Source organism: Natrix helvetica, assembly GCF_964273705.1.
Source record: "Natrix helvetica genome assembly, chromosome: 2".
Lineage (NCBI taxonomy): Eukaryota > Metazoa > Chordata > Lepidosauria > Squamata > Natricidae > Natrix > Natrix helvetica.
The window spans coordinates 31,707,906-31,720,878 of NC_138552.1; the positions used below are offsets into that span (position 1 = coordinate 31,707,906).

The 12,973-nt window shown below is 43.3% G+C and overlaps 2 protein-coding genes across 3 annotated transcripts in view; both read left to right on the forward strand.

The window, feature by feature from the left end:
• Window positions 1–12,973, forward strand: part of CWC27 (CWC27 spliceosome associated cyclophilin) — a 136,468-nt gene that overhangs the window by 102,878 nt on the left and 20,617 nt on the right. The window lies entirely within an intron of this gene.
• Window positions 1–12,973, forward strand: part of PPWD1 (peptidylprolyl isomerase domain and WD repeat containing 1) — a 356,454-nt gene that overhangs the window by 73,485 nt on the left and 269,996 nt on the right. The gene's annotated exons all lie outside the window — the stretch shown is intronic.

Genomic DNA, 12,973 nt, shown 5'->3' on the forward strand with positions numbered 1-12,973 from the left:
AACATATACCATGGGGGTAAGACACCCCAACACCCCTCGGGTTGTATCCGTGTGTGTGTGTTCTAGCATAACTTCGGAACGCCTGGGCCGCTGAAATGAAAAGAACTGAATTATATCTATAGTGTCAAGTCACAGTACTTTTGACAGTGATAGTGTGCATTTTGGATTCAAGTTCTATTAAGATACAGCCTGTTGTGCCTTAAAATAGCTTCTACTGTACAACACAGTGGAGTTGCCATGGTAACGGCTTCGCAGTACTCCACAAGGTGGCTCCCTCTAATACAGGATTGGGATAAATATACACCCGGGCTTCACCCGGTTATCAGCTAGTAGGAAATATTATGGGAGTCGGGAGTGTTTCCCATCCGCAGGTGAGATCATTGCTGCTTTTTTAAAAAAATCTCCCCTCACACACACACTCATGCACCAGCCATTTAGTCAATTCTCTTTCTGGCTTTTTTTGTTTGTTTGTTTGTTTCCCAACCATTGCTGATTTCTGAGCCAGTGCACCAGAGAAAGAAGAAAACAGACAAAGCAAGGATTCTTACCATGGGCCCATTCATTTAGCAACATATTGATCCTAGAACAGTGAGGGCCAACCTTTTTCTTATGACGTGCCAAAATTGTGCGCTTGTGTGCTATCGCGTGTGCGCTCATGCCCACACCAATTCAATCCTCCCCGCCTACCTGAGCATGCATGTGCGACACCACCACCTCCTCACGCATACGCGCACAACCCCTCCCCAGGCTCCAGAGGCTTTCCTGAAGCCTGGGGAGGGTGAAAACGGCTTCCCTTGGCCCTCCGGAAGGACAAAAAATTGGAGCTGACGGCTGGCGTGCCAGCAAATATGGCGTGCCATAAATTTGCCATCACGGTCCTAGGGCTTAATCAGAGTTAGCTTACTGCTAAGAGCATACACACAAATAAAAGTACTCTTTTAGAGTATATTTTATATATTCTAGATTAAGTTGCTTCAGGATTGTGTCTTTTGGAATTTCACTAACCTAAAAACTATAACAAGCATGAAGAATTTTTTGGTTGAGAGATTGGTTTGGGAAGAAAAAAATATTTTTGGATTCAAATTGTCCCCCCCCCCCCTTCATTGCCCTTAACTAGGTTGAGTGGCTGGATCCAATTGTGGCAACTTTAAAGGAATTTTTAGTGTAGACTTCCAACCCACTCCTCAAAAACTGCAGCAATGTGCTTTGTGATGATTTACTGAAAGTGTGTGTGTGTGTGTGTGTGTGTATGTGTATGTGTGTGAGAGAGAGAGATGCATAAATTATATGATTGTAAACCATTTTGTAGGGTATGGTTGCTGTTTTTATGGAAAGTGAAATCAAGCCAGCAGGCCTTGCACAACTGTCAGGGTATGTTATCTGAAATAAAATGATTGCCTGTAAGACATTCTTTTGTGTCCACATGAGTGGCCACACATTGAGGTATAATTTTCATTTTCTGTCAAGTTAGAAGCCATTACCAATTTGTTATATTTTCTTTTATTTGGCAATCTTCTCTTTCTGCATTTTTGGCTGAATTGTCCTGTTGGCATAGAATACAGCAGACATTTGGGTACTTTTCAGACGTATTTGACTTCTCTGTGCAAAAACATTTTTTTTTAAATATTACAACTCCACTGTAAACAGTGTGTATGGTGTTTGATAATTACTACCAGACATTACTATTTTACAAGGCTTTTGAGGAAGCATTGCTAAAAGATCTAAAGCAAATTTGATAGGGTAACGTTTCATTCTAAAGCTTAAAATCTCTTATTGGGACATGCCGCTGTCATCTGAAACTCAACAGTGCTTCTGTCTGCTTCGTGGTGCTCTCGTCTCCTTATAACAGCTATACATGCATATAAAACACAGGCCATAAATGCCAATGTGACATTTGCAGGACTGTTGATGGAGCCCTGTGAAAACCTATATGACCCTCTCTATATGACACATCTGGATTTGGCACAGCAATGGCATTTGCACCATTTACTCAGCATTTCTTGGCACTGGCTGACACTGAGGTGCCTGGGGTTGATAAACAGCAGCTAGTTTCATGACCGTGATTAACAAGGTGCTCCTGACACCTTTGGGTTTCACTCTTTTTCTTTTTATATTTATAGCTTCCGTTATCCTCCTTTTAACATAGAGAATTGCTTAATTTCTCAAAGAATTTTTAATGAGGGCATGTGTTCATTCACTGGTGCTCTGCACATTTCCTGAAAGAGTATTGATAAGAGCTTTACATACAGATATAGCAGTGGTGGCTTGCAGGCGGTACGCCCCGGTACGGGCGTACCAGAGCCTGCTCGGAGCACTGGGTACCATTCTGGTATGGTGCTCCGGAGGGCCCACCTGCCCGCCCATGCTCCTTACCTGTCTTTAAACTCTTCGGCGCTTCTGTGCACATGCAGGGCACGTAGAGCGCCTGTGCGATGCTCTGCCAAGCAGCTGGAGTGTCGCGGAGGCGTTGCTGGGCGGTAAAACACATGCATGCCCTGCGTGTGTCTGCACGTTCATGTGGAGGATGCCGGGCCCCGTTGCAACCATCCCGGTTGCAACAGGATCCTGAACCCACCACTGAGATATAGGGACCTCGGACTCCTAGTGGATGATTACTTAAACATGAGCCAGCAGTGTGCAGCAACAGCCAAAAAAAGTAATACGATCTGTGGTATAAACAGAGACATAGAATCAAAATCACATGAAGTATTAGCACTGCTTTATAAATCCATAGTGACCACACCTGGAATACTGCATCCAGTGTTGGTCACCACATTACAAAAAGGTGTTAGAGATTTTTTTGGGAAAGTGTAAAGATGATTAAAGGCCTGGAGACAAAAACATACAAAGAGCGGTTGCAGGAATTGGATATTCCTAGTCTAGAGAAAAGAAGGACTAGGGAAGAACATGATAGCAATATTCCAGTATTTGACCACAAAGAAGAAGGGGTCAATTTATTTTCCAAAGCACCAGAAGTCAAGACAAGAAACAATGGATGGAAAGTAATCAAGGAGAGAAGCAATTTGGGATTAAGGAGAAACTTCCTAACAGAGAGGACAACTGGAGCAGCTTGCCTCCAGAAATTGTGGGTGCTGGAGGTTTTTAAGAAAACACTTGACAGCTACCTATCTGAAATGGTCCTGCTTGAGCATGGGGTTGGATTAGAAAACCTTCTATCTCTATGTCCCTTCTATCTCTATTCTGATTGATTGTATGATGCCAGTGATACAAGATGCAATAGCAAGGGCACAAGACTAAACTGCTTTCTGCTTCATATGTGTTTTCTTTTAATAGTGGAAAAGACTGAGAGCCATTTCTTTCCTTTTTAGGAAAAAGCTATTGCCATTCTGAAATGCTATGCATGTTGCAAGGCATATCCCTTGATTATGTCCAACCTGTCCGAGACCTGAATTTGTCCAACTGAGCTCTGCCTCAATGATCATACTTCCTTAATACATTCTGTGGGATCAAATCACAATCCAGGAATACCATTAAGAGGTGATAAGATTTCCATTTGTTACTAGAAACAGAAGTAAAAAAAAAAGCCTCCAATAGTCTCCATAAGCACTTTTTACCAAATAGCCTTGCACTTATAATATCATTGTCAATTAACTATGCCAACAGTATATTTCAGTGTCTGCCCTTCAGGGTAGGTCAAAACAGGAAACAGAGTCTATAAAAAATACCAGAACCCTGTGGATACAAGCTGCTACAGTAACAAAATCTTGAAAGCCTGACATGGTTTTCCCTCCCTCCCTCCCTCTTATACCAGAGAGTTAAAATGGAATCACTTTAATATACTCTCTTCCTTCCAAGCTTAAATCATGCTTTGCTAATTGTCACATTCTTTTTCCAAAGTTCTCTGTACTCATCTTGTATCAACAGTGACCTCAGAAAGAAGATAGAACACATATGCATGCACATCCCTGCCTGTCGCTATTATCAAATATGTTGCACACATTCACAATACTAAGTCAGGATTTTAAGCCATGTTTGTTAAAGAAACCACGACCTGAAGACCTGATTTGTATGCAATGCTAAGGCAGTATAGACAAGGTCATACACCATAATATGCCCCTTAGAAGCAGTATTTGGCTTAGTTCAATGGATGAACCCAGTCACTGTGTACATGGGTATGTGAGATAAAGAAGGAGGTAAGGAAAAGATATGTGGGCCCCTTTGTGCATGTCAGTTTTCACATCAAATCAGACTTCTTCTGGGATATGAGTTGGGGTAAAAAGATGTGCTGCAAATTCCTGCTTCTGCTTTTGACTATATTTAACAGAACTACGTATATAACTATAAAGGTTTAGAAATTTTACAGATCAGAAAGGTCCAGATTTAACATATTCCATATCACGTGAAGTGTTAATACCACTTTATAATGCCTTGGTAAGGCCACACTTGGAATACTGCATTCAGTTCTGGTTGCCACGATGTAGAAAAGATGTGGAGACTCTGGAGAGAGTGCAGAGAAGAGCAACAAAGATGATTAGGGGACTGGAGACTAAAACATGAAGAACAGTTGCAGAAACTGGGTATGTTTAGTTTAAGAGAAAGAAGGACTAGGGGAGACATGATAGCAGTGTTCCAATATCTCAGGGGTTGCCACAAAGAAGAGGGAGTCAAACTATTCTCCAAGGCACCTGAGGGTAGAACAAGAAGCAATGGGTGGAAATTAATCAAGGAGAGAAGCAACTTAGAACTGAGGAGAAATTTCCTGACAGTTAGAACAATTAATCAGTGGAACATCTTGCCTCCAGAAGTTGTGAACGCCCCAACACTGGAAATCTTTAAGAAGATGTTGGATAGCCATTTGTCTGAAACGGTATAGGGTTTCCTACCTAGGCAGGGGGTTGGACTAGAAGACCTCCAAGGTCCCTTCCAACTCTACTATTGTATTGTATTGTATTATATTGTATTGTATTGTGTACTGGCAAAATAAGATGCACAATTGTCTGGTATATGGAATGAGAATGTATATATTTTTAAAAAGGTGCAAACGAAGATACATTTGTTAAACCAAAATATCCTGATCTGCTAGTTTGAAACTCATGAGACGAAGAATGTTGGGAAGTTTTTCACAATAATGCAGCAGGAAATAGATATCAGTTTTTCTTCTTACTCCATTAAAAGGGAGAGAACCCACCTTTTAACCAGCATATTTTCACCTCAATTTGGCAGCTTCGCACAATTGATTTAGTTCTTGTCTGCTAGATGATTGAACATTTTTGATTATGAGGATTTAAATTTCTGTTTGGATCAAGATTAAGTTTGTTTGAGAGACTGTTATATAAACATATTCCACTCTGGAAGTGATTAAGCCAGGAGTTATAAAACCATGCACAACTTGATGTTTAAAAGCATTTTCTGGCTTTTCTCATAGTATCACGTTGTTCAAATTTCTGCATTCCAAACCTAGATGTGCTTGATTGTTGAACATATCCTAAATCATTTACATGCTAAACAACCTGCTGCTGATTAGAATAAAATTTTCCAGGGGTTCACAGATGCTCTTATAATTATGAAGTAAACTTTTAAAAGCCTGCCTTGATATCGTATTGTCAACTCCGATAGTAACTTTGTCAGAGAGTGTCAAATGAAGAATATTGTTTCCCTCTTGGAACTTCAAAACATAAGGCATGATTTGCTATAAAATAATTGGCTCCATTACTCAAGCAATTAGTACATTGACAATTTTTATTTTGATCTCCCGCGTGAGGCAGCTCCATTTTCACTGGCAGAGGGTTGCAGGAGGCCGTGGCAACCAAAAACAGAGCTCGGAAGCCCGACTGTCCTTTGCTGTTTCCAAGGCGGCAGTTCTAAGTCTTCTGCGGGCCGGATCCAAGCCCCGGGCCTTGAGGTTGGCATCCCTGATATAAGTGGTTCATTTAGTGATCAGTCAAAGTTACCACAGCATTGAAAAAACTGACTTATGACCATTTTCAGACTTACGACTGTTGCAGCACCCCCAGGGTCACATGATCATTTTTCAGTTACTTTACAATTGATTTGTATTTATGATGGTCCCGGGCTCATGTCTTTTGCAACCTTCTGACAAGCAAAGAGAATGGGGAAGCCAGATTGACTTAATAACCATGTTACTAACTTAACAACTGAAGTGATTCTCCACGATTGGTGGAGACAGCAGTCAGATAGTGTTAACTTCATCCAGTGACCAATAGGGCTGAGTCTACAGTTTATAAAACCATCTCCGTGCAATTCCTCCTCAGCTTTAGATTCAGCCAGTTTTGGACTGGGCGTGTACTTGAGTTTCTCTCTGACTTGTTGATCTTTATTACTAATTGGATATTGCAAAAAAAAAATGATTTTTCTCCCTCTGCCATTCTTAAAGATTGTACAGGCAGAGGGAGTGCTTAAATTCAATGCTGTGGAGCCAGCTGCGCAGCTTGAAAAGCCGTTTTAAAGTGGCAGAGGCTTTTTTTCCCCTCTCAGCGATCATCGAAGGCAGCGGAGCGGCTCCGACGCTTCTAATTGAATTTGGACTGCTTGCAAGTGCCCCGGTGGCAAGCCCAAGGGTGGAAACCCTGCGGCCTCTGTCCGAAGTGCAGCACAGCGGCTGCGAAGCCCTCAGGGGGATCAGTGGCTGTTTCCTTTGCAGGGACAGAAGCGGATGCCATTTTGAGCCAGCAAAGAGTGAGAGACAGTTTATTTTGGTGCAAAGAGGCTGCTGGTGCCATTTTGGAGGCAACGGTCTGTAACAGGGGCCCTTTACCAGCAATAACCTTGAGGGTAGCTGTTTTTTTTCCTTACATTGAGCTATGGCTTCCAGCACAGGAGATGGGGCAGTAATCTCCCCTCAGGCCTCTCTTCCAGGTAGCCCTTGTAGCTGGCCCTTCATCAGCCAGGCCTTCCAGGAAAAGGGTGGTAGCTACTGAATCAGCTGAGGAGATCCCTGCAAAGGCTCCTAAGACTGCAAAAAAAGGGGGAAAGAGACATTTTAAGACTTTCTCCAGCAAGCACACGCAAGGTGGCAGACAGAGCCCTCATCCATTTCAGGTAATCCTGGTCTCTCCTGATAGCCCTCCCCTTGCTGGTCTTTCTTCAGATTCGGAGGTTTCACTTTCTGCTCCAGATTCTCCTTCTCAAATAGGAGATGGTACAAGGGGTTTTGATTCCCCTCATAGTGGGGAGGAATTATTGGAGGGTGCAGGTCCCTCTCCTGAGGCAGATCAGGCTTCTTCCTCCCCGGGGTTTCTGGGTTTTCAACCGTCTCCATCTGTAACCCCAGATGTTGCTGCCATTATAGCCTCAGCCATTGAAAAGGGTATAGCTGCTGGGCTTCAGCACAAGGAATCTTCTAGGCACATCTGCAAATCTAATTCTAAGGGTTCCAAAGCTAAAAGTAAGAAAACACTCATCTGGGAAGGCTCCTTCCAAGTGTTCTGTGTCTCAGCCTTCCACATTGGGCGACAAAGAGGAGCAGGTGCCCAGGGATTCAGACCTCTCTGAGGATAAAGATTTGGGCCCCAATCAGCCCGCATTTGTGGGTTTCTTTAAACCTGCTCTTTTTCGGTCATTGTTTAAGGCCAAGAAGATAGCAGGCTTTAAATCGGCTCCAGCCCCTCAGGCTGCTGCCCTAGAGACAGGGTATTCGGAAGACCCCCTTTTTCTGGAACCTACTGTGGAAAAGGAAGTTGTTCCTTCTCCCAGAATCTTCATGGATGTGGTGCAGAGACAATGGGCCACTCCCGGCTCGGGGCCTTTGCCCAATGCCCTAGACAAATGTCTATATAACGTAGGCCCTGCTCTGGTCAAGGCTCTTGAGCTCCCCTCTATAGACCTTGTTGCACTTGTTTCTCCCAATGCAGCTGCTAGTGCTCCAGAAGACTCCCTTAAACCAGAAGTCAAGCATTTGGAACAAATGTTTGTCAAGGGCCACCAGGCTTTGGCCTGGGCTATTCGGGCTTCCAATTCTTCTTCATTTGTTTAGCAGGTCTGCTCTCTTGTCTAAAGCAACTTCAGGGCAGGATTCCCAACAGGGATTCTAGGGCCCATAGGGATATAAATAAGTTAAAAGCAGCGTTTGAATTTTTAGCTGATGTACCTCTCAGTGCGGCTCATTTTGCTTCTAAAACAATTGGTTCTAGTGTCACTTCCAGACAATTATTGTGGCTTAAACATTGGCAAGCTGATGCCAGAGCCAAATGGAGGCTGGCCTCTTCCCCATTCTCAGGGGAACGTCTATTTGGGGCCCCGTTAGAACCCTTATTAGTGGAGTCAAAGGACAAGCGTAAGGTCCTTCAATTGATCTTTTGCAAGTCGGACAATCGGATATCATCTCCCTTCTATAGATGCTCGGCCTTTCGAGGGTCGGATGGGGGTTTCTCCAACCCCTGTTCACAGCACCGATCTCAGCCTAGACAGGGTCTCAGCCAACAGCAGGATAGGTCTAACAGGACCTTCCAACGATACCCTCCAGAAAATCCTTTAAAGAGGGTTTCAACCGGCCCTACAGATGTAAAAAGTGACTGTCTGGAGAATTTCTCTCCAACCCTTCGAGGGATTTCGTTCCATGTCCAGTGTCTCGGGACTTACAAAAGAAGCAGCTGGTGGAACAGGCCATTTGCCACCTTCTATAGATGTGGGCCATTCAAGCAGTGCCCAAAGTCCAAGAACGGCAGGGGTTCTACTCCCATCTGTTTGTGGTGCCAAAGGCCTCAGGGGGATGGAGACCGATTCTGGATCTCAAGGTGTTGAACTGATTCATCATTTATCAACAGTTCAAGATGCACTCCCCGCAGTCCATCTTGGAAAGCATCCGCAAGGACGACCTCCACTCCTCGGTGGACCTCACGGAGGCATATCTGCACATCCCCATCCTTCATGAACACAGACAGTTTCTTCGGTTCAAGTACGCGGGAAAACATTTCCAGGGTCTTTACAAAAGTACTGGCGGTGGTACCAGCCCACCTTCGCTCCAGGTCAGTCCAGATTTAAGTTTATCTGGATGATATTCTCTTGCTATCACCCTCCATCAGGCAAGCTCACAGGGTCATTCACACCACCATTCACGTCCTTCAGGACCTGGGCTTCTCAATAAATCTCGCAAAAAGTTCTCTGAACCCAGACACTCGTATCCTTCATCTGGAGGCCCTAAAAGATACTGTGTAGGGCAAAGTGTTCTTCTCAGCAGATCGACGGAACAGCATGCAGGATCTGGCCAGAACGAATCGCTCCCGTCACAGAGCCCAACTTCTTCAGTTGTCTCATCTGTTGGGGAAGATGGTGTCCTGCTTTTACATTGTGCCATGGGCACGCCTCCACAGCCGTTGCCTGCTATGGTACCTGCTCCGTACCAGAAGAGTGACCTCAGCTGCTCCCTACAAGAGGTTTGCATTCTCCCATATGTGACAAAGTCCTTGGGGTGGTGGCTATTACCGGCATTGAATCACGGGACTCTCTTTTGAGTGCCGGTTCGCCTCACACTCATCATGGATGTTAACCTGATGGGGTGGGGGGGCACCTCCAATCAGGGATGGCACAGGGACTGTGGTCACAAGCCGATCGTGCTAACACCATCAATTGGCTGGAACTGCAGGCGATCCACCTAGCTCTTAGGCAGTTCCAGAACACAGTGCACAACACCCATGTTCTCATCCTCACGGACAACACCACCTCAAAGGCGCACATAAATCGGCAAGGGAGGACGAGGTCTGAACCACTGATGAGGGAGGTGTGGCTGTTGGGGCTTTGAGCGGAAGCCCATCTTCTCTCCCTCTGAGCAGATCACATCTCGGTGTCAACAAACCTCAAGCGGATTGGCTAAGTCGCACCAAAATCAACCACAGCGAGTGGAGCATCTCACGCAGCCTCTTCCAGGACCTGTCTAACAAATACGGGAGACTGGTACTCGACCTCTTTGCCACAAGGGAAACTGCCCGGCTTCCAAGATACTTCACCAGGTACGCAGCTCTGGGGTCAGAGTGGGTGGACGCTTTGCAGTGCCTGTGGCCCCCAGGCCTTCTATACACATTTCTCCCTCTGCCTCTAATACAGAGAGTGGTGCAGAAAATGCTAGAGGAGGAGGAGGAGATTCTTCTTCTGGCACCTCATTGGCCCCACCATCCCTGGTTCGGGCACCTAATGACACTATCAATATCACCTCTACGGCGTATTCCATTGTGCAAGCTCTCCCTCTCATAAGGATCAATCCAGCATCCAGATCCGCATTAGTTGCAGCTAACCATGTGGTGGTTGAGCGGGAGGCTCTGAGAGTGGATGGTCTGTCGGACAGTGTCATTAAGACCATACAAGCTTTGTGACGCCCATCTATGACTCGCATATACGATGCTACCTGGACAGCATTTACCAAGTGGTGTTCCACCTCTGACATTATTCCTCTGTCGGCCTCTTTGGCTAATGTTTTAGACTTTACTCCCAAAGTAAAGTCATCCTTTCATAAAATTCAGGAACTTGTACTACCAAATTTTTGTCCCCATCCTACTCATAGGTTAGAACACAAGTGGCATACCCTAGACGTTTGCAGAGCCTTACGTATTTACATCAAATGTACAGCTTCAATTCGGCATTCTGAGGCCTTACTAATTTCCTTTCAACCAGCTTCCCTTGGTTCCAACGTCTCTTCTTCAACTGTAGGGCGCTGACAGAGCCTGCATTTCTAAGGCATACAGGGCGAACAGTCTGTGTCCTCACAAGGCATAATGGCTCACTCTACCCAGACTGCGGTCACGTCTGCAGCCTGGGCTACTCAGATCTCCATGGAGGAAATTTGTAGGGCGGCCATGTGGTCATCCCCAGTCCCCTTTATTCGCCATTATAAAATAGACCTTTTTGCTTCTGTAGAAGCTGCATTTGGAAGGAGGGTGTTACAACAAATCCATTCATTGGGCTCCTCTTCCACAGGGACTGGATCCCTTCCTTGACACGGGCCAAGCTTGGGTATGTCCCTATCTGACTGCTGTCTCCACCAATCGTGCAGAATGGGCGTTGGTAAGTACTTGATATGCTCATTCTCACTGCAGGTGGAGACAGCAATCAGCCCCACCCTGTTCCGGACAGGGTCCAGCCTTTGATAGGACGAGGGTAGATCTCTCTCTTCCTTCTCTTTTTTCTTTTTCTCTCCATCATCATATCAACTACACGTCAGTCTACAGTCCACCTTTGTCGAAAGCTGGGGAGGAGGTGCGTGGAGGATGGTTTTATAAACTGTAGACTCAGCCCTATTGGTCACTGGACGGAGTTAACCCTATCTGACTGCTGTCTCCACCTTCAGTGAGAATGAGTGCATCAGATAAGTCCCAACGCCTATTCACTTAACAATTGTGGCAGGAAAGATCATAAAATGTGGCGAAACTCACTTAACAACTGTATCAATTATCAACAGAATTTTGGGGCTAAATTGTAGTTGTAAGTTGAAGACTACCTGTATTTGTATTGCTTGTTTTCATATCATTCTAAAAGAGATAAAGTTTGGCTGAGGCAAATGCTAAAAAAAACAACAGAACACTACAACCTCCTCAGAGATCGGTCACAATTAAAACTATAGCTCCAAAGTAATTTCAACAGCACATATGTATCAAATGTATATCTGCTCCAATCATGAGACTCTGCAGCTTATAGTAATAAAGTATATATATTAAACATCTACTATAGGAGTAAAATCATAAAATGGAATTCAAAACGTGCTACTCACCATACCATTAACACAGTGAGTTGGGACTTCACCAATATTTTTTTTCTTGAAGCAGAACATAAAATGAGTTTTCCAGCTTCTTTAAAGCTGTTATGGCCTTTTCTTCTTATAAAAAAACCTGACAAAACAAAAACAACTCCTCATAAACTCTCTGACTCTGAATTTTATTTTGGGTTTTTTAAATACTTTTGGGCTTGTTGGCTGAGCATGGATAATACCATGCCTGACTGGCCAAACAGTGGGAAAGTGTATAATTTGTGTTCTGAAACAAAAGCATAGACCTTATGCAACTTAGATAACTTTGTACAAATATGCTGATTATGTGCCCAAGTCTGAGAATAGTAATGCAGTTGTAATGTGAGGTAATGTGATATTTAAGAGCCTCTATAGAAATATTATTTTCTAATCAGTTTTTGATGGTTGGGGTGACAAATGCATCCTTATGGTTGTTATTCTTTTCCAAAATGGCAAAACATAACATTGAATGATACATATACACTATGTATCTATAAGCTTGCCTTCCTGTTACTTGTTTTGTTACTGTAGAAAAATGCATAAATATACAATGAAACTCAAAGATCATAGGAAAATAGTTTTTGTCTGTAGGATTAACCTGTTAGTGTTTCCTGTATTTTAGACCAATTCCAGTGGAAAAATCCTACTTGTGCTTCTTTAAAATGGAAGCCAAACCTAGACAAAAGTTATATTGCTCTGCAATAATATACAAAGTTAATTAATCAGCTACATTTCTATATGAACACAATGATTCATTAAACTCACTAATTCACTTTATTTGAATTTAATCGTAGGTATAAATCTGACTATTTCTATAATTAAGTTTATTTTCCCCCTTTCCTATAGACTAAACATAGCCAGTTCTTTTATCTTTGCCTTATAAGTCTAGCATTCTAAATCTTGTGTCCACTCAGTTCAATCTTTTACATTTTGTAATTTTTCCTTTAAAGATTCAAAATCCTCAAGTATGTGTAGTTATTAATAGGTTGGAACACAGTGATGGTTTTAATCATAAGTTTTATATTACTGTATCTGGTCAGCCTTTCTCTTTTAAAATATTTACTTAAAACATTATTATACTGTTTTTCATTATATCTTACTTCAAAATGGTATACTGTAGAAAGCAAATATAATTCTGCATGAAAAAGCACCAAAGCTCCTTAGTTAAACCATTAAGACCACTTGAAATTCCCAGATCAATAAAATATCTTATGATTGTATTCTACAGCAACGAGGACTTCTTGTTGTTGGATTTTTTAAAAATAATTATTATAGCAAAAG